Source organism: Mesoplodon bidens (genome assembly GCF_964165515.1).
Source record: "Mesoplodon bidens genome assembly, chromosome: 3".
In the NCBI taxonomy this organism is placed as follows: Eukaryota; Metazoa; Chordata; class Mammalia; order Artiodactyla; family Ziphiidae; genus Mesoplodon; species Mesoplodon bidens.
Window position 1 is genome coordinate 174,953,788 of NC_138178.1, and position 10,215 is coordinate 174,964,002.

Consider the following 10,215-nt stretch of genomic DNA (forward strand, 5'->3'; position numbering starts at 1 on the left):
TAAACAACTGCATAATTGAGAGTGGGCTTATACTTGGACCCATGTTGAGAATGTCACATGACCAGTTATGATTAATTCAATGATATTCTACTTTTTAATTAAAAAAAGAACAAGAAAAAATTATCTGATCTTTTTTCTGTGCCTAATGAGCATATGCACAGGCATTAATATTGTTCTGTTTCTGTGGAGTCACAGTATTAATGTTATTATTATAAATGTATCGAGGAATAAGTTAATATTTTAATCAGTTCCTTGAAAGAAGGTAACGCATGGCCCAGTGAGGACCATGTGTTAGGAAACAAGGAGAGTGATTAATCTAGTTCTAACAATTGCTCTCTAGATAAAAAAACTAGACCTAGGCTCTTAATTTTTGAAATGCTCAATATATTTAGAGAGGATTTCTCTTCCTGGCTTATTGGTGCAATTACTTAAAAAAAAATGGAAGACAAAATGACTCCATGTATAGCTATATACATACATACATATATAAAGGTGGGACAAGCATGGACAGTTGCTGAGAATGTGCTCGAATCTAAGACTCAGATTAACCGAATTCTCTCCAAGAAAGGTTCATCTAGAAAGTTGTTATAGCTCTTACCTGACTGGGTAGGGGACACACAAGCAGAAATGTGTAATAGTCTTAGTTCTTATTCTTTTGTCTGGTGTTGCTTTCAGAGGTGTTCATTATATTCATTACATTTAATACTTGATTCAATCAATCAAGCAATATACCATGGAGAGTTTTAATATACAACAAGCACTAAGGTTTATTCCTCATCAGTTGTTGACTTGAAGTCAACTAGAAAAATCTGAATCTAGCCTTTCCTATCTATCTATCTACCTAATCTAATCTGTCTATTTTCATATTTGCTTTGTACTCTACAGAATGGATGCACAATGATTCAATTAAGGACTATAGAAACTTACGTAAGTAGCAGTCAAAGTAATTGCTTCTGGTTTGGTGGTTTGTCATGGGTGTTAACTCTGTTATTGGAAGGGAATAAATGGCTACATGTACAAATTAAATGAATGGAGATCATGTGTGGGCCAATTCAGTACATCTGTGGTCAATTAAGGAGAAAAAAGAAAGACCATTTTATTTATTTTCACAGTTAATTATTCAATTAATTAATTAATGTACAATGTATTATCAATTTTAATTTGAGTCACAGTTGATTTAAACCTCCCTCTATAAAGACATGGTTTTGTCACATTCAAACAATAAAATGGGGTCAATATAAAGTATTGTATTAATTAATCTATATAGAAAACATTGTGGCCAATTAATGAAATATATATATATTGTCAGTGGGAAGTAATTCTATAGAGAAATGTTAGAGATATTCAAGGATCTTGTTTCAAGTTTTTATGACCTCCAGGCATTTATTTTATTATTATTAGTGAATTGATGACTTTACCAATAAAAACATGCAGACATGATTGAACATAATGAGGGCCAATCCTGGACCAATGGTGATGCTGGTGGGGTATGAGTCATGGATGATGAGTACTTGTCTTGAACTCTGAGGTCCAACCCAGTAAGAAATCTAGTCTATACCATACGTCTGTTAGAAATTATCCTGTGGACATATGTTAGTAATATTCAAGGATATTGTTCTTAGTTTTTGTTATGGACTTTGATTCTGTTATTATAGGTGGATCAATGAAAGAATCAATCAGTAAATACAGCTGACCCTTGAACAATGTGGTGAAACCCCATGCAGTCAAAAGCCCTTGTAAGGCTATCTCTGCTTCAGAAGCAAAGGAATTGATAAATGACTCACCCAAGGCCAGGAATCTTAAATAGTTTGGATAGAATCAGGACTCAAACCCTGGTTCTTTTGATACCACATGTTGTGATCTCTAATCAAACACAAATTTTTCCCACACTTAGTTAATTTAAAGATCCCTAAAATGAAAATACAAGTACTATGTTTACTGAAAAAAATCCATGTACAAATGGACCCATGCAGTTCAAACACGTGTTGTTCAAGGGTCAACTGTATACAAATAAATAAAGAGGGTGAAGCATTGTCCAATTATGATAATATGTCATGAAGTAAGAGAATCTGTTAATATATGTTAAAAACACTGATTCAATTAAGAAGGACATGGTTTTATGATATTTCTTTGGCTAATGGTTTTATAGAAAGTACAAGTAATAATTATATTCCTATTCTGGCTCAGTGGCAAGTTTGATGTTTTCTTGAGGGAAATATCAATAAATATTACCCCCAATTAATGAATACCTAAATTACTGATGTAATGAAAGGTGAAATACAAGGGTTAATGCAGGTAATATCTCAGGTTTTTTTTCATCTTCTCTGCTTTGTACTTCTTAGAGTGGGCTCACCAAGCCAACTTAAACATCTTGCATGATCGTGAGCTCTAAGTGTAAGAAATAGTCAAAGTTCTTGTCTTGATTTTGGTGGTTTGTTTAGGACGTTAACTGTAATATTAAAAAATAGTTAAATATAATAAAAAAGCCCAACCATGGCCCCCTAATAAATATGGAACTGACATGAAACATTATATTGATGAATCAATATTTGCAACCACATAGGTGATTAGCGAAATGTAAATTCAAGGAGGCAAATGATTCTATAGAGAGATGTTAGAGATTCTTTTTTTTTTTTGAATTTTATTTAATTAATTATTTTTTTATACAGCAGGTTCTTATTAGTTATCTATTTTATACATATTAGTGTATACATGTCAATCCCAATCTCCCAATTCATCCCCCTGCCCTTTCCCCCCTTGGTGTCCATATGTTTGTAGAGATTCTTGAAGGTCTTATTTTTAAGTTTTTTTTCACTCATAGATATTTATTTTACAACTGTTGCTTTATTGATAAGTTAATCAGTAAAGAAATGTAGAAGTGAATGAAGAAAAAGTGGGCTGAGCCTGGACCAATGATGACCAGTGGTAGTGTATGAGTCATGGATGATGGTACTCTGTGTCAAGAACTCTGAGGTCCATCACAGTAAGAGATCTAGTCTATTTCCTCTGTTGGAAATTGCCATATTCACAGATGTTAGTAATATACAAGGATTGTGTTCTTGGTTTTTGTGTTCAAGAACTTTGATTTTATTAGTATAAACAGATAAATGAAAGAATCAGTCAATATAAACAAATAAATATGAATAAATGAAGCACTGTAAATTATGAAAATTAATAAATCCCTAAGAGGCTGAATAGCTGAAATGTGGAGAGCAAAGTCAATGCAGATAAGGTCTCAATTTTTTAAAATCACCTTCTGTGCTTTGTACTTCTCAGCATGGATGCATTGGAGCTGATTTAAGGATTCATCTAAGGTCACAAGATGTCTGGTTGTCTCTGTGTTTGACACATAGAAACAAATGTGAGTTTTTATGGGTAAACACTCTGTATTCGAAAAGTATGAAATATAAGCAAAGAATGCCAGACATAGTCCATTGAGTAATAATGCAGCATTATATTGATTAATTCCTATATGAAACTTTGAGGGTGATTAATGAAAGAGATATATCAGTGTAGTAAACGATTCTATAGACAGAAGTAAAACTATTCAAGGCCTATGTTCTAGGTTTTTTGTGCTTCATAGGTATTCATTTTATTCCTATTAGAGAATTTGTTGAATTAATTACTAAACAAAAGTAGACGAGAGTGGGGAAAAAAAGAGGCCAAGCCTGGGCCAGTGATGACCACTGGTGGCATATGCACCGTGGATGATGAATATGTGTCTGGAACTCTGAGGTCCAACATAAAAAAGAAATCTAGTTTGTTGCCTCTGTTGAAAATGATCCTATAGACAGAGTTAGGATTTATTTTATAAAGCTCATGCTCAGGGGTATTTGTGTTTATGGATTTTGATTCTATTATAATAAATGAATCAATAAAGAATCAATGTACAGATGTAAATAAATAAGATGAAGAGGGTGAAGCATCGTCCAATTATGAAGAAATTTAAGGCTAGAGATAATATTAATAAATATGGAAACACTAAGTCAGTTAAGAAATAAATGGTTCAAGCATGTTTCCTCTAGCTGAGGATGTTATAGATAATATAAATAATGGCCAGTATTTATTCTGGGTTAGTAGAAAGTTCAATGTAGTTTGTTTTCTTAGGAAAAAGTTATATATTACCCAATTCATATATAACATAATCACTGAAAATTAATGTAGATACAAAGATCAGTAGAGGAAACATCTCAATCATGTTATCATCTACTCTGCTTTCTATGCTTTAGAATGGACATGCTTTAGCTGATTTAAACATATGTCTTGGTCAACAATCTCTGAATTTGCCTGTACATGGAAACCAATGTGAGTAATAGTCAGTGGTCTCATCTTACTGTGGGTAGTTTGTTTAGGGTATTCTTTGAAATATTAAAAAAATATTCACTATAAGAAAAAATACTAACCATGATCCAGTGATTAAATTGGAAATGTATGAATCATTCTGTTCATTAATCTATCTTTAGAATAATGAGGGTGATTAATGAAAGAAGTGTACTCAATTAGGCAGTGGTTCTAAAGAAAATTATAAAGCTACTGAAGGCTTTTGTCCTTGAGCTTTTGTGACTCATAGATATTTATTTAATTACCATTAGTAAATTGATAAATTAATCACTAAACAGAAGTAGATGGAAGAAAAAGAGGCGCAAAACTGGACCAATGATGACATCTGGTGGCGTAGGAGTCATATACGATGAATACCATGTGTCTGGAAGTCTGAGGTCCAACACAAAACAAAATGTAGTCTGCTTCCTCTCTTGCAAATCATCCCTATCAACAAGGATATTGTTCTTCTAATTTTGGATCCATGAATTTCTATGTTATTAATATAAATAGATCAATGATAGAACCAGTAAACAAAGTATAACTAAATAAAAACAAGAATGAAGCCTTATCAACCATGAGTATATGTGGTGAGGCAAGAAGTACTATTAATATAAACTGAAGAAACTGATGCATATTAATAAATGGATGGACCAAGGGTGTTAGCTCTTTTTCTAAGGATCATCTCATTATATTCATATTTATGCTTATATATGTGTATAAATCATGGAAAATAATAAATACCTTTGTGACTGAGTAAATGAAATGAGGAAAACAAGGACCAATTTAGAGAAAGTCTCAATTTTTTTCTATCATCTGCTCTGCTCTGTACTCCTCAGAATGGACGCACGCTAGTGGATTTAAGCATCTTTCATGGTCACGTGCTCTATAGACCAATGTGAGTAATGCAGTAAGCAAATTCATGTCTTTGAGAGCTTCTTTTTTTCCTCAAATATTCACTGTATTGTTAGAAGTGTGGAATAGAATTAATATTAGTAATAATGAGTTAATCAATGAACTTATGCAGATGAGAATGAAGAAATAGAGGCTCATGTATGGACCAATGATGATGACTGATATTGTATGAGTCATGGATGATGAATACTACGTGTCTGAAACTCAGGTTCAGTAAAAAAAAGAAATATAATCTGTTGCCTCTATTTGGTATTACACCATAGACAAATATTAGGAAAATAAAAGAGCAATTTTCTTGGTTTGTGTTCATGAATTTTGATTTTACTTTAAAAAAATAGCCCAAAGAAATAAGTATAAGTAAAAATAAGTTAAGATGAAGAGGCTGAAGCATATTCACTCTTAATATATGTGGTGAGTCAATAAAAACTAATACTATTGATTGCAAATACTGAAGTTCATTTGGAAATGTAAATGGTACAAATGTCATACCTCTTTGGCTAAGAATGATATAGAAAATGAATAACAGTCAAAGTTCTTATTCTATGGTAGTGCCAGGTTTGATATTGTTCATTTTCCTAAGAGAAAAATAAGAACTATGACCTGAATTTATTATATTCCTAAATGAAGGTGGAATGTGTGGATCAATAATGAGTATCTCAAAGTTGTTATTATCTCTCCTGCTTTTTACGCCTCAGAATGGATACACTGGAACCTATTTACATATTTGGCCATGATCAGGACCTCCATGGATGCCCCTGTGTGTAAGAGCATGAAGACCAACGTGAGCAACAGATTCCTCTCACGGTTTAGGTGGTTTGTATAAGATATTCAGCGTAATACTAAAAATTATTAAATATAGTCAAAGGTGGCCAAACATGGCTTAATGATTCTCATGGAATTGACATGATACTTTGTGTTGATTCATCAATATTTGCCACAATGAGGATGATTATTGAAATAAGTATATTCCATGAGGCAAAAGATTCTATAGGCAGAAGTTAGGATTTAAGATCTTGTCCTTGAGTTTTTTGACTCACAGATATTTATTTTATTATTATTAATGAATTAATAAAGTGATCAGTAAACAAATGTAGATGAGAATAAAGCAAAAGAGTCTAAGCTTGGACCATTGATGGCGACTGATGGCATATGAGCCGTATATGATGAATACTGTGTGTCTGAAACTCTGAGGTCCAGCAAAAGAAATCTAGTCCATTTCCTCTGTTGGAAGTGTTCCTATAGACAGATGTCAGGAATATAGAGGAACCTTGTTTTATTCTTTGTGGTTCATGAGTTTTTTAAAAATATTATTATAAAATGTTACTGGCCGAATAAACAAGTATATAAGTGACTAAAGATGAAGAGGGTTAAGTACTGTTCATTACTTAAATACATAGTAAAGAGAAATAATATTAATATAAGTTAGAATGGATAATTAACAGATCAAGTGTATTATGCATTTTTGAGTAAGGATGATATAGACAGTGATATGTAATAGTCAATTATTGATCTGAGTCTGTTGCAAGCTTGATGTTTGTTTTATTAAGGAAAAAACAAATAAATATTACCATAAATTAATAAATACCTAAATGACTACGTATATGAATGGTGGAAAGTATGGATCAATGGAGAGAATATCAAACTTTTTATCACCTGCTCTGCTTGGTACTATTCAGAATTGATGCCCCAGCTGATTTCAGCTTCGGCCGTGATCAAGATTGTCCTATTGCCTCTGTATTAGAAAGAGACAAAGGTGAGTAATAGTCAAGTTTGTCATCTTAGATTGGGTCATTTGTTTAAAGGTATTCATTGAATTATTAAAAGTATTAAACATAATAAAAAAGTTAACTATGGCCCAATGATAAATATGATATGAAACAGTATGCTGAGTCATCAGTATTGTGTACCATTGAGGTTGGTTAATAAAGAGAATCAGTCCATGTGTGAAATAGTTCTATAGACAGATGTTGGGAATATTCAAGGATCCTATTCTTGGATTTTGAGAATTATGTGTTTATTTTATTTTATTTTATTTTATTTTGCGGTACGCGGGCCTCTCACTGTTGTGGCCTCTCCCGTTGCGGAGCACAGGCTCTGGACGCGCAGGCTCAGTGGCCATGGCTCACGGGCCTAGCCGCTCCGCGGCATGTGGGATCTTCCCGGACCGGGGCACAAACCCGTGTCCCCTGCATCGGCAGGCGGACTCTCAACCACTGCGCCACCAGGGAAGCCCGTGTGTTTATTTTATTGTTATTAATAAATTAATGATTTACTTGATAAATGAATGAGGAAAAAGACAGCCAAACCTGAACCAATGAAGACAACTGGTGGTGTATGTGTTGTGGATGGTGAATAATATGTGTCTGGAACTTTGAGGTCCAACACAAAACATAATTCGTCAAATACCTGTGTTGGAAATGATCTTGTAGGCATATATTAGAAATATACAGAGATCATGTTCTTACCCTGGATTCATTGATTAAATTTATTATTGTTAATGAATGGATGAATGATATTACTGTTAAAGAAGTATCAATAAATAGATAAAGGACCATTAAAGAAATAATAAATAAACATATAAACAGTTTATTTGTTCAACTGCTCAACTGTTGTTCAACTGTGAGCATATGTGGTGAGGCAAGAATTACTATTAATAAAAATTGAAAATATTGATGCCTCTTTAGAAATAAATGTATTAAGAGTGTCACCTCTTTGGCTAAATGTATCAAGAGTGTCACCTCTTTGGCTAAGGATCATATAGATTCATAATTACAGTCAATTTTATTTTCTAGGTCAGTCTCAAATTTAAGGTTGTTCCTTTTGTTAAGAGAAAAAAATCTAAATTATGAAACATAATAACTACCTAAAGGACTGAACGAATATAATGTGGAAAGGAAAAATTCATTCAGACAAGGTCTCATTTTTATAAATTTATTTTATTTATTTATTTTTGGCTGCGTTGGGTCTTCGTTGCTGCGCACGGGCTTTCTCTAGTTGCGGCGAGTGGGGGCTACTCTTCGTTGCGGTGCACAGGCTTCTCATTGCGGTGGTTTCTCTTGTTGTGGAGCATGGGCTCTAGGCGCACGGGCTTTAGTAGTTGTGGCACATGGGCTCAGTAGTTGTGGCTCGTGGGCTCTAGAGCGCAGGCTCAGTAGTTGTGGCACACGGGCTTAGTTGCTCTGTGGCATGTGGGATATTCCTGGACTAGGGCTCAAACCCGTGTCCCCTGCATTGGCAGGAGGATTCTTAACCACTGTGCAACCAGGGAAGCCCAGTCTCATTTCTGAAACATCATCTACTCTGCTTTATATTCCTCAGAATGGACCTGTCGAGCTGATTGAAAAATTCTTTCGTGGTCACGTTTTCTGGTTGTCTCCACATCTTTGGTGTATAGAGACCAATGTGAGTAATAACGTTCATGTCTTCATTCGAAAGGTTTTTTAAAAAAGTGTACCTATTGGCCATCCATGGCCAGTGATAAATATGGGATTATTCCCAATAGTATTTATTAATCAATTTATGGTATTGTAAGAGTAATTAATGAAAGAGAGATATCAATGTGATAAATGATTCTATGGACAGATGTAAAATAGTCAAGGTTCTTATTCTTAAATTTATTTTATTTATTTATTTATGGCTGTGTTGGGTCTTCGTTTCTGTGCATGGGCTTTCTCTAGTTGTGGCAAGTGGGGGCCACTCTTCATCGCGGTGCACGGGCCTCTCACTGTCGCGGCCTCTGTTGTGGAGCACAGGCTCCAGACGCGCAGGCTCAGTAATTGTGGCTCACAGGCCCAGTTGCTCCGCGGCATGTGGGATCTTCCCAGGCCAGGGCTCGAACCTGTGTCCCCTGCATTGGCAGGCAGATTCTCAACCACTGCACCACCAGGGAAGCTCCAAGGTTCTTATTCTTTGTTTTTATGTGAATCATAGGGTTTTAAAAATTAATATCAGTGAATAAGAAATTAATTAATGAGCTAACGTACAGGAGGATGAGCGACAAGAGGCTGACATGTGGATCGATGATGACGGCTGGTGGAGTATGAGTCATGGATGATGACTACTTCATTCTGGAATCTGAGGTCCGATCAGAAAGAAATATAGTCTGTTGCCTCTGTTTGAAATCCTATAGACTGATTTTTGGAATCTAAAGGGACTATTTTCTTAGACTATTTTTGTGAATTTTGATTCTTTTATTATAAATGGATCAATTAAAGAATCAGTGTGCAAATATAAAAAAGTGAGGATGCCGAGCATGAAACATATGCACTCTTAAGATATGGGGTAAGGCAATAGAAACTGTTAAAATGTGTTGAGAATACTGAATACCATTAAGAAAAATAAGTGGTTCAAGTGTTCGAGAGTCTTACCTCTTTGGCTCATGCTAATAGAGACGTTCTTATTCTGAGCCCATAGCAAGTCTGATATTATTCATTTTTTAAAGAGGAAATTGGTTAAGTATTATCCCAGATTAACATATTACTAAATGATTGACTGAATGTAAGGTGGAGTGCACAGAACAGTGGAGATAATGTCTTGATCTTGTTATATCTGTTTTGCTTTGTACTTCTCAGAAAGAGGACACTGAACTCAGGAGCTCATGGGAGCATCTCTGTGTAGGAGCATTAAGTCCAGTGTGAGTAATAATCAAAGTTCTTGTCCTGGTTTGGGTGATTTGTTCAGGGTATCCCTGTAATAATTAAAAGTGTATTAAATATAAGAAAAAAGACCAACTATGGTCCAGTGATTAAATTGGAAGTGTCTGAAACATTAGGCTGATTAATCTGTTTTTACAACAATGATGATTAATGGAAGAGGTATGTATATTCAATTAGGCAATGATTCTAAAGAAAAATGACAGGGATACTGAAAGCTCTTTTCCTTGTATTTTTGTAATTCATATATATTTACTTAATTTTTGTTAGTAGATTGATGAATTAATGTATAAACAACTGTAGAGGAGAATGAAGAAAAAGGGGCCCA

General features: G+C 34.3%; 1 long non-coding RNA gene across 1 annotated transcript; it reads left to right on the forward strand.

Moving 5' to 3' along the window:
- Window positions 1-5,957: 5,957 nt before the first annotated feature.
- LOC308614536 lies at window positions 5,958-8,112 on the forward strand. Its single transcript, XR_014015408.1, has 3 exons — window positions 5,958-6,045; window positions 6,912-6,988; window positions 8,028-8,112. It is a non-coding gene; the product is annotated as an uncharacterized lncRNA (long non-coding RNA).
- The last annotated feature ends 2,103 nt before the right edge of the window (window positions 8,113-10,215 follow it).